General features: G+C 49.2%; 1 protein-coding gene and 1 long non-coding RNA gene across 9 annotated transcripts in view; both read left to right on the top strand.

Annotated features, from left to right (window-relative positions):
- Nucleotides 1–10,406, top strand: part of LOC106036795 (uncharacterized) — a 30,687-nt gene extending 20,281 nt beyond the window's left edge. Inside the window, exons 3-6 of one of the 7 annotated variants that reach the window (XR_010831964.1) lie at nt 52–140; nt 7,403–7,548; nt 8,313–8,456; nt 8,534–10,405. This is a non-coding gene — a long non-coding RNA (uncharacterized lncRNA). Of the gene's footprint in view, nt 1–51; nt 141–4,485; nt 4,601–7,383; nt 7,549–8,312 lie in introns of those variants that run through there. The other 6 variants (XR_010831963.1, XR_007165726.2, XR_007165720.2 and 3 more) reach the window with 6 other exon arrangements.
- Nucleotides 10,407–10,565: 159 nt separating this feature from the next.
- The window catches only part of FOXN3 (forkhead box N3), a 202,043-nt gene continuing 190,638 nt past the window's right edge, over nt 10,566–21,970 (top strand). Inside the window, exon 1 of one of the 2 annotated variants that reach the window (XM_066998246.1) lies at nt 10,566–10,716. The gene's annotated coding sequence lies outside the window, so the exon portion shown is untranslated. Of the gene's footprint in view, nt 10,717–14,642; nt 14,667–21,970 lie in introns of those variants that run through there. The other variant, XM_013182425.3, reaches the window with a different exon arrangement.

The raw sequence follows: 21,970 nt of genomic DNA, 5'->3' as shown, positions 1-21,970 counted from the left end.
TCCTATGTGCTAGAGTTAACCTCTTCACTTTGCTGCTTTCTTTTTATTCAGGCTAATCGTCTCCTTGTGGAGGCACTACTGCAAGTGATTGAGACGAAGGGGTGTAGCATCATCTTGATGCTGAAGAGCATTCATGGAAGGTGAGTGCCTGACTTCCCAGCAGAATGAGAGAAGAGTACACAGCTTAAAAAAAATTCATCTGTGAGAAAAACAGGAATGGCCGTGTCATTACAGATTGCTAGCATGCTTGGATTTTTCATGATGTAGTACATAAAAGTATTGTCATTTTGTATTTTGTAATCAGAAGCCTGCACTTTTGCTCATGGTTCTTGCAAAACTTTAGTTTTATTAGGCTATATGCTCAAAAGGTGCCTCTCATCTCAAATCCACGAAACGAGTAACAACCCCACAGGAAGGCCCAGTAAGTCTCATTTTCTGGCATCAGCACTTCTCTCCCTTAGGGTATAACCCCAAAGCCCGGAACTGCTCACTGAAGGGGGCTGAGTATCAGAGCCAGTCAGCAGAGCCTGCCGGGTCCAAGCCCTCTTCGTAAGAGGGTGAGGTGGCCACGGTCCCTGGTCCCTGGTATGCCTCCTTCCCCCAGCCTGCCCGCAGAGCACAGCCCCTCCTCAGCCACCCCTCTGGCTTCTCAAAGGGCTGGTGCTGGTGGCTGTCCTCGCCCTGTGGGCACACCAGCCTAGCAAGACCTTTCCTTTTCCTTGCATGCATGGTATATGTCAGACAAGCCTTAAATAGTTTGCACCTACTTCAGTAAGTAGCTCAGAAGTGTAGCATCCCACAGTAATGAAGAAAAACCCTTATTCCATTAAATTAGGTGTCAGGCATAATGTGAGCTGCATTCCTCCATCATCTACACTCAGATTTCCTCGGTGAAGTCAGTAGGAGCTGGGCCTGTAGGGTTAAGAAAATAACTTGACCCATTTAGGTGGCACAGAACAGACGCGGGTGGATTGCACAGAGTAAGGAGCGAGCAGAGTGTTGCCCATTGTATTTACTATCATGTTTGTTGGGGGAGCTAAATTATTCTTACTAATTCTGCTAGCAGTGTAATACACTGTCTCAGTAATGGAAAGCATATGAAAGCAAGCAGATGGTGAGAGCAGAAAAAAATCCGAGCGTGTCCTGATAATGTAGTAAGCAAGTTCATTTTTTTGGCATTAGGCTTTCATAACCGAGGCATGGTGATAACAAGTACAGACACATTTTTAGAGCACAGTTCATCAAAAATTATAGCCAGTTTCATTGCAGGGCAATGGAAGATTACTTTCTGAGACTTCTATATAGATAAAAACTAGATGTGAATGTTGTTGAATTAGACCCATCATTTATTACTGCTAGCAGATGAGTGACAGAACAGATACTGGTCAGAGAGATTCCGTCACGGCTCCTGCGATTGCTCATATCATCACAAACAGAGTCTTTCACCCATTATTTTGCAAATATGTAGCCACCCTGCATTCCAGAGAAACCACAGATACTTCGATACAGGGTGTTATCACAGTGGGCAGTATTGGAAATTCAAAATATTTTACTTCGCTTTAGAAGTATTCGGTCTCTGGTTTGGAGTTTTGTAGTTCAAGGTTGTTTCTCCTTGGACATCTGCGTGTGTATCTGCAGCATGTGAGGATCCCAGCCCGACTGGCAGCCCCTCGCTTCTCCTCCCCACGTCCCTCCTGTGTGGAAGGCAGAGCACAGCCTCAGCAGGAGACACCCCGACTTGTTTAGCGCGTCAGAGAAAACGGAGCCAACCTTGACTCACTGCCTGAGCAAAGGGCCCTAAAATGCACTTTCCGGGGAGGATGCGAACCAGCCAGATTACCACCAAATCACATCTCAGGACAAAACGTGCAGAAACGAGGCCAGATTTACCATTTACACTATCTGTCTTTTTACTATTCTACAGAGAAGAGGCACATTCATTTCTGTTATAACTTCCTTTTGAAGCAAGGCAGTTGCACCTTTGTGTGACTTCAGATAGCTTCAGCCATTCATCATGAGATGTGGCAGCAAGCAAGGCCCTTCCTTCAGCTTCCAGGAGTTTGTTTCAGATGGAGTAAAGGAGGAGGAGCTGTGAAACGCACTGCTGCAGCGATGAGAGGAAATGCCAGTGTATAATCCAGGGAATAAACAGATCTGAGCAGGCTGATCTCTTCTGCAGGGAAGAGGGGTGAGGAGAGACAGCCCCATTTCTCATTAAAGCATGTAATTGGTTACAATGCTCTTTTTTCATCATGCAGTAACACAGCATACTAAGTAATGCAAGTTTTTTTCAAATATTTCATATGCATCTGGTTCATTCCTGACTTCAAGAAACAAAGGCAAGAGAGCCTTTTTGATTGCTTGATCCCTCTGAGGACACTGTTCTTGCTGCTTCCTGAGGAAAGTTGTCTCCCTTTATCTTTTTTTAGTAATGGCTTGCTGATTTAACCTCCCAGGAGATAATGTTTTTTTTTCTTCCCTATTGCTTTTAGTGTCTCTGGCAAGTGGTAGGTGGTAGCATTCAGATTTCTTTGATGGCCCCGTGTCCTCTTCGTTTCATTACCCAGGCAGGGCTTGGAAGAGGGAGGAAAAAGGATCAATGTCGTATCTTGGCTCCCAGCCCTCTTCCTGCTCCCTGGGCTGTGCCACCAGCCTCACCGATGCCACCTCCCCTCGCAGGGGCTGGGGGCAGGTGACCCAGGGCCACCTCTGCTGCCAGGGCAAAGCCTGAGCCTTTCTCCCGGCAGAGCCTCGGGCACTGCCCCCCTGCAATCCGCGAACCTCTCCTGCAGTGACATGACCTTGCTCCCAAATTGTTTAGGCTGAGGCCAGCGAGCCTGTTTTCAAAGCAAAGTGCTGCTCTGCCTTTGCAAATCTCTCTTCATTTTTGCTTGATAATTCCCCCAGCAAGGAGGTTTAAATGCAGTGTCCGTATGCAGTTGTTCTTTTCAGTGGTTTTCCTGTAATGAGCCATAACGTGTTGTGTCTTCGCACACCTCTGAACAAGGCTATGAAAACATTAGAGGATTTTTCTAACAACTGGTGAGTCTGCCGCTCTTCACAGCCACCACAAACCCTCCCGACTGATAAGCCTGGCTGCCCAGGGATGCCATCTTTACTTCTAGGGTCAGAGGAAAAACAAAAGGAAGGTGGGAGCTGCATCTGAATATTTTAAACAGCTAATCCCAATGGAAACCAGTGGCACAACAGAAGCTTCACGAACAGAGGCATCTCAGGTGTGTTGGTGGAGACACAACGGTGTGTAGAGGAGGGAGTTTGGGCAAGGAGGATGGAAGCTGAACTCTCTGCTCCTCTGCATCTCTGGGCACTGTGACGTGATTTGCTCAGTGTCTTGCCCGCCAAGCAATGCCAGCGTATCCATAGCGATGCTGAGAGACTTAATTCACAGTGAGCGAATTACATCCACAGCAGTGCTGTGTGCCCCTCGTACCTGTGCATAGCTCAGTGCCGGAGCAGTATTGTCCCCATGACGTCCTGTCCTTGAAAGGGGAGTGCAGGGCAGTACCCTGTGCCCGAAGTCACGGACACAGCAGCGCCTGGGGGAAGCCTTGGGAGCGCTGCTGGCTCTTGCTGAGGTGTGCTTGGGCAGGCCAGGGTGCTCTCCCTGGGTCTGACCACCTGCGTGCTCCTCAAGCGTCCCTGCCGGAAATGACACAGCCCTGTGGCTCAGAAAAAACCTTTCTGAAGAATAAGTTTTTAGCCTGGGTCTCCCACACCTGAGGCTTGTAACCTCACTGCTGGTTCATTTTCCTGTAGGGACAGAATATGTTACGGAGCCAGAATTTCATGGGTAAGTCAGTCCCAGCACCTGCTAGATCCACGGGCTGCAACCTCCCACCTCCTTCAACATTTGTATTTTCATCTATGGGAAATAGCAACGTGGTGAAGAATTCCTTTTGTTTCAAATATTTTATCATAGTGTTATCTTGCCTAGTCTAAATAATGGTCCCGCTTGCTCTTGAGAGTTGTACTCTGCAGGGGAAAGCGCTGACAAATTTTGTTGTTCCCAGAGCATCCCCCCCAGCACGGGGACACAGATATCTCTGTAACATGGGGCAGCTGTGTGGCTCTTGGTAGCATCAAGCCAGACGCATAGTAACTGAAAAAAAAGAGGAAAAATTGTACCTCCATGTCCCAAGCTGACCCACCACAGAGAAAGATCCAGGCTGCGATGCTCCTGCCCTGGCCGTGCCATTTCTTGCAGCAGGAAGCAGTTCACATCCCAGGCTCCGTTTCAGTCCCAGCTGTGTGTAAAAGCCCAGGTGCTCCGCGCCCTGTACAAATCAGCCAGATCGCTTCAGAGTCCGTGTCGGTTCCAGGTGGCTGGGCACATCCGGCGTGGTCGGAGGGGCCGGCACGCAGCGGTTTGTCACCCTGGCATGTCCCAGCCCGGCTGCGGCCCGCCCAGCAAGGGCACGTGAGGATCTCTGAGTTTCCCCAGTGATCACACAGCATCCTGGAACAGTTCCGGAACAAACAGCGGCTGTATTTAGAAAGGCCTTAGCGTTGGGTAAATGTCCCACCCTGACACCTCAAAGCGTTTCAGTCCTTTTCCTGACTCAGTTGCTCACTGCGGTGGGTAAGTCCTTTCCATAGGAATTTGCCTGTGTTTTCCACCTGCAAACTGGGAAGAAAGGTATTTGGCCACCTCTGAGAAGGGCTTGGGGAGCTCTGCAAGAAGGGTGCTGTCAGGGATCAGATGCCTGCAGTAGCAAGTGGCATCGAATTAGCTGGAGAAGGGCTGGCTCTGTCACTGCAGCACTTGTTTGGGACCAGCTCCCGGGTGTATTAACACCCCACGTGCAACTTAGTCCTTCTGTGCCTTCATGCCTCTCCTGTACAACGGGGATGGTGACGTTCCTTTGGTTACATGAGTGCTGAGAGGTAGTGCATTAATGGTACTGAGACAATCACCATGCAAATACCGTAGTTTTTTTTCATTTGTGTTCACTGACCTATTGGAGGAACGGAACTATGAGCACCTCAACTGTAGTGGGAAATGCCTGGAGAGCCAGGGCAGCCCCAGATGTCACTGAACATCACAGGGTGCCGAGTCCAAACCTGGGCTTGAATACAGACAGCACAGCTAATCCCTGCTTAACTCATAGTAGCCCGAACCTAAACATGAAATCCAGCCACCGAGTTACCAGAAATCTGAATCTGGATTTGGTTCCCCATTTTGTAACTCGGGCCTAGGTCTCGAAATTACCCAGTTGTCAGCTGCAATCTACTCTGAAGCTGGAGATTTATTTCTACAGGAGACAGGGAAACATATTATGTTGCCGAACTACTTCCAGTCTTTTCCAGAATTACAAGTCAGGGGATGGTGGGTAAGTCTTGTGATTCCATGCTACAATCTAAACCAGATGGGCTACTCTCCCAGCATAAATATTTAAGCAAAAAAGCAAAAAAACTGGCAGAAAAAGGTCTGTTTTCTGATTAATTGCAGTATTATGGCTTACATTATTTAATGAGATGCACATAAAGCTGGTTCACAAGATAGTTTGATCACCGGCTTAGATTCATCCCAATAAAATTTGGAATTTTTGTTTTCTCGGGGATAATGAGGTAACCATAAAATAATAAAGTGGCTGTGCTTATTAGAAACAGAAAACAGCCTGCAGAAGTAAAGCCCCTCCTGGTAAAGCTCATGTTAAATTAATCCAAATATACAAATAATTAAACGTGATCCAGCTAAACCATGTTACTAATATCAGCCCAGGTGAGATTAACAGAACAGAGCACAGACCATGGCAAGTGAGAAAGGGGAGGATGAGGAGGAAATCTGTGGCCAGGTTTCTTGGTCCCTATCAAGGCAGAACTGCCGAGAGGCTCTGGTCCCCTCGCTGCACAGCACTGCGGTCCTGTTGCTTGTGTCAAGCGTGCGGGCTGAGAACTGTGAGGTTCTCTTTTGGGGGAAAAACAAGGTAAATACACAATGCCCTATAGCTGCCTTCAAAGGGGCAGGGCAGTGAGGGAGCCCGTGCACATGGCTGGGACGGGAGTTGTTAATGGTGACGAGAGAGAGGGTTTACCTGCATCAAGCCTGGAGACAAAAATGATGAACCTGCAAGCCTGGAGACTCAGGTTGAATGTCTGCTGGCTGCTCCTGTGCCTTCATGCATGTGCTGACCTTCCCGGGCTGCAGCAGCCCAGAGCTGCTGGCACGGATTTGGGGATGGGGCAGTCAGAGGAGGAAGGCATAGGCAGATGGATGCCCTAGCGGACTAGGATGCTCCGTACTTTTAATTCATTTCTATGCTAAATAAACTGGATTTGCTCAAAAAAAGAAAACAAAACAAAACAAAAAAACAGGGAGCAAAATTCTTACCTCCAAGAGATGCAGGAAAGCACATCTGCATGGGGGCGGCCTGAGAAGGACAGGGAGCTGTGGGATGCTGGGGGAGAGAGGGACAGGCCGGGGAGCAGGCACTGATGTGAATGATGAGGGAGAGTGAGCATCCCTTTGCCTCAGGCTACACCTAGAATAGCTAGAAAAACTGACTGCATCTCACTGGTTGCACCCAAAATAATGCCTGTAACTATTGTGTACACTTTAGGATGTTAAAAGAACAGAAAGGAAAAAGAGAACTGGTTTTACAAAACATCACAGACTACCTTGCTTCCCAGTGATCGTCTCAGACAGGCACATCGGACTGAGTTTGGCAGTACCAGAACAGCTTTATGAATGTTTTCTTGTAGTTTTATGTTATTCTAAAATCTGCCTCGGTCACCGCTGAGTAGTCATCAGTCTTCTTCCCTCTGGCAGTAAAGTGTGTGCTGTTTTGGATCCTAGTTCCATGAGGTTAAGAGAAATCCTTCTGCTTATTTTTCGCTTTCAGTCTTTCAGCATTTCTGCCACTGAAGATCCTCTTCTACAGCCTAAAGTTGAAAAATCTTTGTGGCAGATTTGGCATTGCCTGTAATAATTTATGAACGTGATGTGTTGACATGTTTACTGTGTGCATACACTGAGCTACTTCAATAGCTGGATTGTCAAGCAGTGTACCCAGGAGAGGGGAGATGAATCTAGGCACGCATTTTTGAGGAAACACTTTGGAAATGAAGCAAGCGCCCTTCACTGTGACATTTTGGTTGGGCCCTGCTAGGCTCACAGGAGATTTCCCTGGGAGGATGCGGGTGCCTGCGAAGGAAGACACGAAAAGCCCCGAGAATTTACTGAGAACCATTTAAATGGACGCGTTGGAGAACGAGAACCCAAAAGGGATTGAGAGAGCTCAGATCTGCAGATGGCTAATTCTGTAGATGTTGATAAGAGTGCAAGATAAAGTGGATGTGATACTTTTTTTTTTAACCAATATGCTTTATTTCAGTGGTTAAAAGGCTCTTCTGTTTTACCAGTGTTGTTTGGGTCATGCAGGAAGGATGAAGGTCTCTGTTCCCATGTACACCTGTGAGCTTGGAGAATGTACGAGGTACATGGGCTGGAGCTTGCTGTGAGCGTGCCACGACCATGTTATCCCATCTGTGGAAATGTAAAAACTCAAGGCCTGGCATAAGCAGAGGGTAAGTCAGAAAGACCACTGACAGCCAGAGATACAGCAGTAACCATAACAACACCATCATCTTTCTTGTAAGTCCTAGCACGTAATTCTGCTAATGACTTTTATTAAACATTTAAGCCTTAGCCTTCAAGTGATTCATATTTGTTACAAAAAACCGTCCCATTAGCACAAAGTACAAGCTGAAACAAAGTTAATGAGCCCTAATACTTGCAGGATAATTCAAAGTTTAAGGGTGATATTAACAAAAATAAAATAAGGAAGAGCAGAAGAAATCCAGTTTCATTGTCCACCAGAGAACCTGAGTCTTATCCTTTCAGTTCATAAAACCAAGTCTATTGCTCAAGTGACTCTTACGCTGTTATTAAAGTTGTACGAGAACACATAGATGTGCATAATTAAGTACCCCTTTGTGGCCATAACCGGTCTGCCTGGCTGTCCACGGGGAATGCGAGTGGGACTTGATTCATAAGCATGAAAGAGAGGATGTCATTACCGTAATCCCCCTGTATTTCACCGCGTTGTCCGGGGCTCGGGCCCACGCGGTGGAGTGGTCGGGCACAAAGGCCTACCAGCGGGGGCCAGCTGTGTGCTCTGTGCGTCTGAGAGGCAATAGGGAAATGACCTGGAGCTGCATATGTGAGTATTTGTTCTATGAAAATCTTCAGTGGAACTCAAGTCAGGCAGCCAAACAACTGAGGCACTACAAAAAGTCATTAAGAGTGTCTGAAAATGCAGTATATTTTTAATTGTCTCCTTGTTTTGCAGTCAGATACTAATGGCAAATGGGTAGATGGAATAAAAGTCACTGACATCTTCCTACTCTTGAAAACAAATGATGTGGCTAAAACACTGCCGTTTTTATCTTTGTTTCCAAGTGAAGAGACTAAACACACTCCAGAAACGAAAAGGGTAAGCAGCACAGCTATAACATGCCGTATCGGAAGTGACGAGTGAGCATTTGTATGGCCACCAATTTCCTCCTGCAGATACGTTCATTCTCATGTGGCTCCCATTAAGCACGATACCTGGTCTCTGCGCTCCCCAGCCAGCTCGGTCTTGGCAAACAACCTTGGAAGTGCAAAAAGGGAATGGGAAAGGATGTGCTGCAACAGAGCTGAGGGCTGGGCAAGCACGGGCCTACGGTGCTCATCTCCTGCAACAGCTCCTCGTATTGCTCCTCGGTAAATAACCGCCTGGTGCTACAGCACCATGGAGATGTTCCCAAGAGGCGTCCCTGTGGCAAAGCACCCCTACGCTAGAATGGTTTTCTTGGGGTGGGAGAGGAGACCCCGGTGCTCTGGGTGCCAGTGGCCAGGAATAACCCAGCAGCTGCCAGCTGGGTGCCCGGGTTTGCAGGCTCTCCAGGAGAACAAGGCTTAATGAAAAACGCGAAGGAGAATTAGATGAAACGGGCTGACTTGGACATGGGAAAACGTTCTGCAACATAAATCATAAATTCTTCCCCGTTTGGAGAGAGGTAAGAATTTCATCTTCATTAATTTCATCTGGCAGATACAGATAACAAAGCAGCCCACTGTATGGGAGAGTGAACATCGCTAAGGCTGATGCAAAGAGACAAGATGCACTTGGAGACAGGAAAAATACGTTGCTGAGAAAGTTTCCACTATTAATATTTTTCCCTTGCAAATGTGGGTCTTCTAAAACACTCTTTTCTTTAGGAAGGATCCAAATGAAGAGGAGGTGGGAAGCAGAGTTACAAAGCACCTAAGAAAGCCTCAAATATCTGAGTGGGAGGAAGGAAGAAGAAATGAAAGAATAATGAAGCTTGCATCACTGGGAGCAAACAGAGGAAGGGAAATGCACATACTTGTGGCTAAATTCTGCAGGAACTTAGGCTGAGGTTTAAAGCTGCTGTGGTTAGCACAGATACAGGCGCAGAGCAATTCAGACGACCTGATCAAAGGACAAAGAAACGCTGCTGCTGCTTTCATTAGGAAAATTACCTGGCTTGGAGTTAATGGGTATGTACAGGAAAAAGTGCTTTCTTTATAGCGTTGACACGGAGTAGACCTGTGAAGGGTAATCAGCACCTGCAGTGTCTACAATGACTGTGATTTGGGGATTCCTTGAGTGGGGCCAGGACTTTGCCATTCACGGAGACTCCCCTTGGCATTCGTGGGATTTCCAGATGTGGCGATACTGCAAACAGATAATTACACTTTCACAAGCAATTTGCAGACGCCTTGTTATTGACGTGGTGCCCAGGGCCCCCTGCATTAGCTGTGCTGACAGCTGAGCCAAAATGCTCCGCTCCCACCTCTCGGGGTGTTTTCATTAAGACTACACCGGGTGTTTCTACACGGTGAGCACCGCCAGCAGCTGCCATGCCGACAGCGCCTACCTGGGCTAGGAGCAAAGCCTGGAAAAACAAACCTGTGAACTTTGCCTTGGGGGCTCCCAGGGCTGTGTATGCCCCATGGGACAAACCCAGCCTGTCCGCACAGTGAAGAGTGAGTTTCGGGGAAGCAGCCGAGGTCACGGCCTTCTGCGCAGACACAGGGGCACCAGGGACACAACTGGGACCCCCAGAGGCGGGGGTGGTTTTTGTGATTTTCACGAGCAAAAGGGCCGGGCTGCTCCTTTCAACATCCACCGAGGGCCAGAAAAATGGGCAGAGGAGCCGTCCTTCTGTTCCCCTCCACCCACATAACCGTATATTACACAAACACACACAAAAAAAATCCACTTTTTTTTTTTTTTCCGAATCTTATCACCAAGAATTCACGAGCTACAACTTTCCGCATCCTTCTGACCTCCAAAGGTCGCCCCGGGCCTTCGCCGCCTCCCTCCAGCCCGGCACCGGCCCGGGGCCCCCGTCGCTCCACGGCGGGCAGGGAGGCGGCGGCGGGGCCGGGCCGGGGCGGCACCGGGGCGGTGTCGGGGCGGTACCGGGGCGGTACCGGGGCGGTGTCGGGGTCCGGGGCGGTGCCGGGGCGGCGCCCGGGGCGGTGCCGGGGCGGTGCCGGTGCCGGGGCGGGCCCGGGGCCCGGCGGGCGGCCGGAGGGGGCGGCGCGGGCTGCGGCTGCCTCCCGCCGGGGGCGCGGAGCGGGGCGGCCGCGGGGAGCTCCCACCGCACCGCACCGCACCCACCTCGCCCCACCCCACCCCACCCCACCGCACCCAGCCGGCGAGGGAGCGAGGCGAGGAGGTAACGGCGCTGGCGATCCGCGCGGTCCCGGGCGCTGCGTGGCGCTGCCCCGGCCAAACTTTTGGGGCCGCTCTGCCCCGGCCCGGCCCCGCGGGGTCGTCCCCCCCCCCCCCCCCCCAGCGCCCCCCGGGGCTCCCGGCGCGGCCCCGCGGCCGGACAAGGGCACCGCCGGCGGGCTGCCCCGGGCGCTCTCGCATCTTCCGGCCGCTTCGCTCCGCTCGCGGGCCGCCGGGGCCGGCTCCCAGCTGGGCGGCACGGAGCGGCGCTGCGCCCGGGGGCGGCGGGGCGAGGGGGATCTGGGCTCCTGCTCCTCGAGCCGGGGGGGCTGGGGGGGGGGGGCGTGGTGTTCCCCAGGCTGAATATTGCGCAGAAACGGGCAAACCGTGGAAATGAGTTTGTTTGGTACCAAAATATGTACGTGTGCGTGTATATGTGTATATCCGTAACACACACAAATGAGCAAGCCGTGGAAATGAGTTTGTTTGGTACCAAAATATGTACGTGTGTGTATATATATCCATAACGCACAAAACCGAGCAAAAAACCATGAAAATGAGTTTGTTTGGTACCTGTATATATCCATAACACACACAAAAATGAGCAAACCATGTGTATATATCCATGACACACACAAAAATGAGCAAACCATGAAAATGAGTTTGTTTGATACCAACACACACAAAAATGAGCAAACCATGAAAATGAGTTTGTTTGATACCAAATATATCTCCATAACACACGAAAATGATCAAACCGTAAAAATGAGTTTGCTTGATACCAAATATATATATATATCCATAACACATGAAAATGATCAAACCATGAAAGTGAGTTTGTTTGGTACCTGTATATATATATATATATATATCAATAACACACAAAACCAAGCAAACCGTGAAAATGAGTTTGTGCGGTACTAAAATATATTTATACACGTATATCGAACGGTGAAATGAGTCCGTGCACTATTAAATTCTGCCCGTCCGTCCCCCGGGCAGGGTGTGGGTGCGGTAGTGGGGTGGCAGGAGCCCCGCTGTGCCCGGTGCCCGGCGGAGGCCAGCGCCCAGTGGCCTTGCTGCGAGGGCGTGAGGCCGCCCGGCCGTGGGGCAGCTCTGGGGTAGGAGAGGGACTGTCCCAGGAGTGCAACATCTATAAACACTTTTCTGATTGGTTTAAAAATTTAGACACAGGAAGCGGATGGTATCTAATAACAGACAAGTGGAGACACTGTTGTCATGGAAACTGAGAAGACTTCCCCCCCCCCCCCCCCCCCCCCCCTCCGTTTATTTAAAAAAAAAAAAAGTCTGCATATCATCAGAAATGCCTGCAGAAACGTGTTGGCTTCTGGTGCCTTTCCCACAGCATCTGTTGAAACCTGAGAACGTGCCTGTCAAACCAAGGTCACTCGCAGTAAAAACTGCGCTGCCTCCACGGCTCCTCTCCTCTCCTCTCCTCTCCTGCCGGCCGTCCCGGGCTCCCACCGAAGGACGAGCGCAGGCTGGGGAGGCAGCGGGGTGCTGGCCTCGCTCGGCCGGCCTCCGTCCTGTGGTGCCTCTTGGGACTCGGGAGGGACGGCCGGGGCTGGTGGGGTCTGCCTTTGGTCCTCCTCAGTACAAAACTATACTCGAGCAAAGTGGTGTGAACTTGAGCGTTGAGGCCTCGACCCCAGCCTCACCTGGGGAAAAAATGGGAGGCTGTGGGAAGCGCTGTGCGATGGTTTCTAATAAAAGTCACCGCTTGGTTGTGGAGTGCTGCTTGGGGATGAAACCAGAGAGGGAACAAAATGTACTTCATTACTGATGAATGCAACGTGAGAAAACAGGGCTGAAGTTTTACTTTGCCGGACTACTGAAAGTTTGTTGGGTGTGAGAGGAGAGTGGTTTTGCTCTTAGAGCAGCAGAGAAGTGTTTGTCAGGGAACTCGCAAGAAGGGCTTTAATGCTTTTACTTATTTTCTTGGGTAGCAAACGTTGATCTTGGATGTTTTTGATGGAGAGACATCTTTGAGAACTGAGTAACCCCCGCGTTTTCTTGAAGCATTTCATTTTCTTGCCCTCTTTAATCGTAGTTTTGCAGCGACCAAGCCGAGAGAAGCACCGAGCACATCACCGCTGTGCCGGTCGCTGCTTGGGAACCTTCAGGGACCACCGCCACCTTCGGCATCCCTGGCTTACGTGCTCTGCTCTTTGGTTGTTGCTTCTTGAGAGCTCCAGCTGTGGCTGTTCAGGCCGGACGGCGCGGGGCTGAGCCCCCAGGTGCAGGCAAGGGGCTCAGCACCCTCCCCTTGCACCACGCCGTGGGCACACGGTGCCGGCGGTCGTGCATCGACTCTTGTCCTGCTTGCCTCTCATCATCCAGGTGCTGCCTCCAGTTGTTTTGGAGTGCAAGTGGAGAAAGTTTGGCTTCGGAGCGAAAGTGTGCTTGCTTCTAGAAAAGAATTTCCTGTTGTCGGGAGCACCCTTATCTGCAGGAAGGTTCGCCGGCAGGAAGCGTGTCGGTTACTTGTTTTTACAAAGCGAAGGAAACGGACTGGATTAGGTACTTTCTAGATTTACCCTTCGTGGTCCTCGGTGTCTCGGCTGCCGTGTTTGTCTCTGGCGGTTTTGGTTTGTAAAAGTTTTGTGATGCCAGCTGGTCCCGGGCGAGATGCAAGAAGTAGAATTCTTGCGTTGTCCTGCCTCTTTTTCCTGCTCTTGTTTAACACAAACAAACCGAACAAACCCAGAGGCTCTCTGGGCCGCGTTTTCAAATCTATGCAATTTGCACCTTATGCCTTTTGAGCCTAATTAATGATTTGAATATTCAGTGTGGATACTCAACAGATGTTTTTTTTCCCTTAAAAAGAAAGATCAGAAGTACACGTTATTTTACTAGTAGGAGCAGTCCTTATGCTTCCAAACTGCTTTTCATCCTGGATCATAAATCACCTTACCGAAGTCCATTTCTTTGACATCCGCAGAAATTCAGTGAGCATAGGAAACCAAAAGGTAGCGTTTCACATGGGCAGCCCAAAGTTATGGGGCAGGGCTGGCAGTCAAATTAATTGCCCCTGGATTAGCTGTTGCTAATGGATTAAAACTATGAAAATCAGCTGCCTTTCACAAGTGTGCTGAGGCTGGTGTGCCCGTATGGAACGCGTGGATTTGGGGCTGGGGCTGGGAATTTCGACAGTGACCCCAGAAATGCCAGTCCATGCTGGTCCCGTCCAACTTGGTGTGGCTCTCGAGACGGGACGTGGCTGTGGGTGAAGGTCCAGGCGAGAGGCAGGGGCTGTGGTTTGGTTCATTGTGTTCCTACAGGCGGGGAGATTCAGGGCAATAAACGGTATTTCTCCGCTGTCAGCTCACAACAGAGTATTTATGGCGTTAGGCTGAACTTTCATAGAGGGTTTTGAGGGGGGAAGCATGGAACAGTTGCATAAACTTGTAAGAGACTGCCTGGCTCGCTTGACGTAGTGATTTTTGGCATAGGGAATGTCCTGGAATTAGGAGTCGTTGCTGGCAGAAGAGGCAGCCAGGGCTGAGGGCTCTCCAAAAGCCGAAACTGGGCTGGAATGGGACCGTCCTGGCCGATACTGGAATTTGCCAGTTCGTGACTTGAGACGTAACGCGGCGCAGCACGGCTTTGGCCGCAGTTCTGAAATATGTCTGATGAAACCGCACTTGGCTTGTTACCTGCTCTCGCAGCCAAGCCAAAGTCAAACTGCAGCAGAAATCATAATAAAAAAGGAATCCAACAAAACAGCGTTTTGTTTAAATGTAAAAATTATGGCTGTGTTTTTTTCAGAAGTGATCAGCTGATTCTGGGAAACCAGCGTGGAGCTCTGGAAGGAGAGACAGTGTTCAGAGAGTGGCTCTTCTGTGGGCCTTGGAAGTCCTCCTCCGCTCACGGTGCCAGAAGTCCAGCTGTCAGGATCCAGGGCAGCTCAGACCCTCCCTTCCTTCACTTCAGGTGCCTTTGTCAGTGTTGAGACTTCTGCTTTGGGCTGAAGTTGGCAGTCTAGCCTGAGGTTGGCACCTTGGCTTCCTGGGCAGCCCATGAAGGAGCAGGGCTGGCTGTGGGTGGGCATAAAGTGATGGGATAGCCCCACTCTGGAGGGGCCTGATGGTGGGTATGGGAGATGGATAAAGCTGGCTGAGGCTTTTAGGTGGGTAATGTCATGTCGGTCTGCCCTGGTGTTAGCTCAGCTGCTGCTGAATGCTTGCTTGCTGACAGTCAGGTTTTTCCCACCTCTGTGTCCTTCCGTGGTGGGGACACCATAGTGCTCAGGGATGGTCCCTAACAGGGGTTGCTGCTCTCTTGTATCTATTTTTTATTTTTTTCCTGAGCAAAAGGCTTACTTTTTATGATCAGGTAGTGGGAACAGTCCCCTGGGCTTCAGCCGGGATGCTCCACGAGCAGCAGTAGGCTGGTAAGCCCTGGCAGGCGATGATGGGACAGATGATAGCTGGGTCTTTCTTTGGGACCTATTTGTACCTCATGTGTTTTGTAAATAAGAGGCAACAACAGCTTTTTTTCCTTCCCACCATCCCTAAATTATCTCACAAAGTGTCTGATGTGTGTTTTGCCGTGTGGGCCCTGGGATTCCGCATGGTGGGAATGCATCTGGTGCGGCGTGGGCTCCTGCTTCCTCAACGCAGGTGATGTGTTGTACCACAAAGGGCTAAATGGGTGGAAAGCACACCTGTAGCACTTCGGGTTAATTGGTGAAAAGGAATATTTACAAGCTGCGTTCTTCTCATCCTTTACTGGTATGGTACTTCGGTTCGTCTCGGGGAGGACCGGAGGTGGTGGTGCTTTCGGCCTTCAGTGTTTCTCTACAGCAACCTCCTTCAGCGTGACTTTGACGAGTGCAGCTGTGCACTGCCTGGGCTGCTCTGGACAAGGTCGCTTTCCCGGCGTCTTCCCTGTGCCAGCACCTCTGCCTCTGTCACACTGAACAGCCTCTCAGAGCTTGCTCTCGTTTCCTCTCATATTATACGCAGCCACTGATAATCAAAGGAGGAGGCCAGTCTGTATAGCCCTCTTGAGATTTTACAACAATTGTAATTTGTTTTATTCTGTCTGTCGTTCCTGAGAGGAGTTTGGCCCAGATGTGGGAGAAAGCATCGTCCTGTGCTCTTTCAGACCTCTCCCTAAAACTCACGTATTCCCTGATCTCTGCAGGAACTGGACAGGCTGGGGGTGAAACTTCTGCCCCTTGTCCTGGATGGTATTTTGTCGCTTGTTCCTGTTACCTCGCTGCCTGTAGTTGGGCAGCCTCTTTGCTAGAGCCGGGCTTTCCAACCACAGCTCTGCGCTTCTGGTCAGGTTTCTCCCTTGGGCTTGGTAGAGATGAAGCCCTTTCTCGGATGAAGCCAGTGCTCAGCACAGCGGGCACGTGCTGGTGGCCAGGCCCGAGCCTTCCTGCAGAGCCTGCATGGCGCCGCTCGCTGTGGTGGGATCCTCAAGTCAGCTGCGTGGTGGCCGCCCAGGCTCGCTCTGAGCAGGAGCAGAGGTGTGAGAGGGGTCGTTGAAGATGGGAGAGAGCTGAAGTTTAACCCAGAACTGGGTTAAATCTCACTGTACCCCCAAATCCGTCTTGTTTTGATCTGGGTCTTACAGTAGATCATTTGCAGCAGCTGCCAATAAGTATGCTAATTTTAACAGCAGATTTTCTAAAGCTTTTTGTTGTTGTTGTTACTGGAGGTAGAGAAAGGGATCCAAATGTTTTGATCCTATTTTTATCATTATCTTCACTGGGTTTTTCTCACTCTGCACTTTGCTGAGAGGAACAAAATTTTAATAATTCACTAATACACTTTCACTTCATTAACATTTCATCATTCTGGCATTGTGCATGGGGTGAACTCTCTTGTATTCTCATTAAGGCCCTGATCTTGCCTCCGTAGTCTCACATCCCTCCAGGTATATGAAAGCCCAAACACAGGTACTATTCTGACTTTTGGAAAGTTTGTTTGTTTGTTTTCTTAATAGATATTAAATTAAACAAAGTATGCAGGTTTTTTGTTTGTTTGGTTGGTTGGTTCCCCACAAAATGGAGGCCTACGTACAAAGATAGTGATGTTTAGGTGGAGCTGCTGGGTGCCAAGCCTCCAGCCGTTGCAGAATTCACCGGTGTGGTCTGGGGAATGTAAAAACATGGGGCCTTGCTGTGGTGTCATCCGCATTGTTTGATATAGCGTCGTGTTTGGTTTAAGTGAGTTTTATAATGTTAAAGTGTTAAAATGTTCGTGAAAATTCTGGGTACCTTCACTGGGATAGCGCAGTGTTTAGTGACAAGAGGACGCAAATAACTCTTTACACATCTCATAATCACAAACGGGTGCTGAAATATGTCAGTTTGCAGGTGCATGCCTGTGTTGTGTTAGACAGTTGCTTTTTAATCGTGCCCAAATCTGAAATTGGCTGTTGAGCTCTGTGGCAACGTTCCTCCCACCCCCTTTTTTTTTTTTCCTTTAGCATAAAATAAACCTCTGAATCAGTGCCTCATTTATTACTGCCGATTAAATACTGTTAGCACACCAATGTGCCAGGGGAGGTTTGGATTGGAAATCAGGAGGAATTTCTTCATGGAGAGGCTGGTCAAGCGTTGGAACGGGCTGCCCAGGGAGGTGGTGGAGTCCCCATCTCTGGAGGTATTCAAGAAATGTGTGGACGTGGCACTAAGGGATATGGTTTAGTGATGGCGTTTGGTAGGTCAGCTGAATGGTTGGACGATGATCTTGATGGTGTTTTTCAACCCAGGTGATTCTGTGATTCTAAATTATGGCAGGCCTATTCAGAAGGCAGGAGAAGCTCAGCATAGCTGGAGGCTGGGCAGTGCGTAGGTACGAGAGGCTCGAGAGTGGCAAGAAAACTTCTGAGTCGTGGGTGGTGGAGAGCGAAGGGCCGGCTAGGAGCTTCAGGAGGCTGTGTATGTCAAAGAGTGCGGCTGTTGGGGGACCAGAGGACGAGAGAGCACAGTTGTAAACACAGGAGGTGCTGAGGGGCCTGGCTGAGGGTTTTCATTTGTCCAACGGTATATTTGCTTATAGAAGCAGCAGGGCAGAAACTCGTCTCTTATAAATTGGTATGATGCTGTGGAGATGAGTGGGATTCCTCGGATTTACAGCCGCCGAAGGTCTGTGCAGAGGTGTCACAAGAAGAGGAAGGATGTGAAGCGGGGGGAGCTGGAATGCCTTGTAGGCCTGAGCAACAGCAAGGGGGGAGCTGGTTCAGGCCGTGAAGGGAGGCGGGCTGGCGGCAGGTCCAGTGCTGCTATATCGGGTCTGATCTGACGGCGAGACGCCCAGCCAAGAGCTGTCAGCAGGGCAGGCTGAGAGATGGGCTTGGCTGGAGCCGAGTCAGCAACAGAAAGCACCTTTCTCATTGGCACAGCAGTGGCTGGTGTGGGAGTGAGCAACATCACCCACAGGGTGAGGAGAGGGGAAAAGTACGGCCAAGGCTGCAGCAGGAGCCAGGGGAGAGGATGCGGAGGTGCGGAGGAGCAGCAAGATCAGGACGAGGAGGGCCAGAGAATGGTATCTGACAGAGCCAAGGCAGGGCAAAAAGCCAGCCTGGGTGGAGGAACAGAACAAACTTACAAACTGCATGTGGAGCTGAGAAGAGAAAGGGAATGACCCCAGCTTCTTTAGAGGCATGAGCCGTGAACAATCTCCACTACAGTTAGTAAACTTTGAAAAGCTGAGCTGTAAATAAACTGCATTATAACTGCTGCATCTATTTTTTTTTTCCTGTCTCCTGCTGTTGCAATGTAGTGTGCCACTTGCCGAGGAGGGTGGCAGTGGCTGTGTGGCATGCTCGAGGTCTCGTAGGCCTTGGGACTCCTCTGTGTCACCTTCTTGAGGGAACCATGATCTGCTTGTGGTGGTTTTGTGACTGCAAATGGTTTCACCGCATCTCTGTATTGTCCACCTTCAGCTTGCTTTTGAGTATGAGCTTCCTTCATCTAATTCAGTGCTCTGGAAGTCACCTTCTTCTTTGCAGAGAGCTTTCTGGCTCTCTGCACTGGGCCACCCCATCTTTTGTGTAATTTGAGTGCATGAACTGTGAGATGGCTTTTGGGGGCCTAACTCTGCTTGCACTTTCCCAAATGAGATCATCTTCTGAATATATTTTGCCATGGAGTAACTGTCCTCAAGGAGGAGGAAAATGCAGAGTGGAAAAATGAGATTTGTAGAAATTAGGCATGTGTGCTACGTTTGTCACCCTTCTTCACAAACAGGTCTCTGCAGGCGTGAGAGCAGCCCGTTTGCAGCTGGTCCTGGAGCACGCTGGAGGGACCTGAAATAGCAGGAAAGACAAGAAAAATATAAGAACAGCGTGAAAAGTGCAGTGCATTTAAAAGTCCTTTCATTTACTTTTTTGGCATCTTTTTTTGGTACCTCGGAAACAGCCTGGGTCGGAAAGTCAGTCTACCAAAATACATGGATTTATTTATTTCCTAGTTACATCAAAAGTATGCCTTGTTGTAGTTGCATTTCCTGACTCCCAAACGTTGTCTTGGTCCCCCAGGCTGAGGCTGCCTGCTAAAATGAGAAAGATAACCTTGCTTGCTGGTGGGGTGCTTTCCTGGGGCTTCTCCTGGTTGCCCCAGCACCATGCGGCCTGCACAGCTCGCAGGATTTGGGGTACAGAGTTGGTTGTGGTGGTGCACGTACAGCTGCACAGCTAGTGTGGAGCCAAGGGGCTCCTGCCTGCCCCTGGTCCTGTGCAGCCTCCCTGATGAATGAGAAAAAGGCCAAATACAGTCATATAGGCCTTGAACCCCTCATCAGGGGTTTCAGGGTAGTACTTTCAGTGTAGGCTTTTTTATTTTTTACACAGCAAGACAGTATTATCTTCCATCGAGGGGCTCCGTGACAAGGCCATTACTATGCTGGTGATAGTAGTATCGCTGTTTCCCACTTGCCCAGTTCCACGGGAGCGTTACATCCCCAGCCGGTGGACTCTGCCTGCTCCCTGCGCTGGTTGTGCGCAGCGTGTGCCAGCCAGCCTGCCCTCTCGCTTTTTTAGCATGAATTCCTTTCCACCCAAATGGGGATGCCTGTTCACAGTGTGATGTGGGCAGCTCAGGACTCATTTTGAAATCTGGAGCTTTTTTTATCCCCCCTAACCCTCATAGTAATTTTAATTCTGAAATTGTTTACTGTCATGCTTTATACTGTTAGTTTGGGGGTAAGAGCTGGGACCGCAGAACAGCAGAGATCCCAATCCTGGGCATAGTGGGGAAAAAAAATGTTCTTCCTTATCCTAAAAACCAGAAGCCTGAATAACGTATTTGGAGCAAAAATTCCTCCAGTATAGAAGTCCCAACACCAATATAATTATTTACCTTGCTTTAATGTTTCATGCACTTTAAGTTCCCGTTGCCTGCTAGTAACATATGAACATGGGGGAGATTTGGAGGGTACGCACAGGATTATTGGCATTTCTTCGGCAGCTGCTACTAGCCTGCCTACGTTCAGCAGATTTTATGCTGTCAAAAACAGTTAGAGCACATGAACGAATGGGCAGGCAACCACATGAATATTGATTAATATAGACAGAAACTGGCCTCCCACCTCTTGCTCAGACAAAACAGCAATGACAAAAAAGGCAGCAGGAGTCAGCCCATGGCATGTTTTATTTCAAAAGTAGAGTTTTGTTTTGTGGAGACTCCCTGGGAATCAAGCTTTTCTGTCCAAACCCAAGGAAAAGGAGCTTCATCCGGGTGCCAAAAGGCGGTCTGCCACATCTGTGAGCAAGGAAGTGGCTTGACTTCTACAGGTGTTGAAGCCAGCAGTGTGGCACTTTGAAAAACCTAGCCAGCCTTTCCTCTGGTGCCAGCATGGGCACAACTGCTGGCAAAAAACGGAGCTTGTCCCTTTCCATGCCAAAATCTACTCTCTCTGCTTGTCTTAGATGATTTCAGTGAAAATTTTGCCTGAACAAATAGCTCAGCATCTGGTCAAGGTAGATGGTTCATGTTTAAAGTCCACTTTTGGGTATTTGTGGGAAGCTCCTGTGGGATGCAGTGACGGTTGCATCTGATTTTGTGAATGCAGAATTTGGTGCTCTGTTGCTGTTACCGATACAGTGGTAATGGTTATCATTATACATTTTTTATTCCAGTGGTAGATAAACAGTGTTAATATTGTGCTCTTCCCCAGAGATCCTGTCAGAATCCTCTGAAGCGTGTCCTCCGTTGATATGTAAGGTGATTTATGCGAGCATCCCTGTGGCCAGTGCGAGTGATGCACATAAGGCTTTTTGGAGCCCCTAAGCCCATGGGCTCATCTCCACATCTGATGACTACTGGGGTGAGTGAAGATGGGTTGTCAACACACCTCTCTCTTGTGGTGATTAACTCTGATGTCTAATGACTCAACCCAGGTCGCAGCCTTTCCCCCAGGCATTATATTCACCGGTCTCTTGGCCACCTTGCTCTGTGGAGTTGCAGGAAGGTAGTTGTTCTTATGTTCAAATTTAGCAGTTAAGGAGTAGACAGACACACAGATGTGGGCAGCAGGATGACTGAAGGCTTTTGTAATAAATAATAAAGCTAACCCTCTTCCCCCAAAATGCTTTTGTAGTAGCCTAAAGAACTGCTTCACCTGTGAGCTGCAGAAGGAGACATGGTTGGATTACAGAAGTGCATGCAATGAGTTGAAATACAGTGTTTTAATTTTCACTGCCAATAAACACCCTTCATTGCTGAAGCAACTTTCTTTAAGACAGAAGCCCCAAAAGAGGTTCCTGTCCCTTTTCTATCTTGTTTAAAGTGATGCCGCTCTACTGAAGCCAGGGCCTAGAGAGCTGGGGAGAAGACCGCTTCTTTTTTTTCCTAGAAAGCTTGAATGCAACATAGTTTTATTTCTGCACGTTAAAGTTAATAACACAGCAAGTGTATTTTGAAGTATTTCTAGGATCTCTATATGTTAAATAACTGCAGGCAGACTTTATAGTCACTCTATAGGGCCTCATGATCTATCATTTTGAGCTACCTTCTATCTATTACGTTTTATCTGCCTGCAAAATCCATTTCTAATTCTGGCCATATCTCCTTTGCGATCACTTGCCAGAAATCTATTCCCAGGTTTCTCCTTATTTTAGTGAAATATCTCTGCTTCAGCACCTTTCCCAAGGTGGCTGATCTAATCACGGCACTATCAGTTATCGCTTCTCATTTCCTTTGCTAGCTCTGTCAAATGCAATGCACAGCCTAACAAAGTGACATTCAAATACTCCCAGTGACCAAAGCCATTTCCCTC

The sequence above is a fragment of the Anser cygnoides genome, chromosome 5 (genome assembly GCF_040182565.1).
Source record: "Anser cygnoides isolate HZ-2024a breed goose chromosome 5, Taihu_goose_T2T_genome, whole genome shotgun sequence".
NCBI lineage: Eukaryota > Metazoa > Chordata > Aves > Anseriformes > Anatidae > Anser > Anser cygnoides.
Note: the sequence above shows the minus strand (reverse complement) of the source record. Positions and strands in the feature narration are given on the sequence as shown.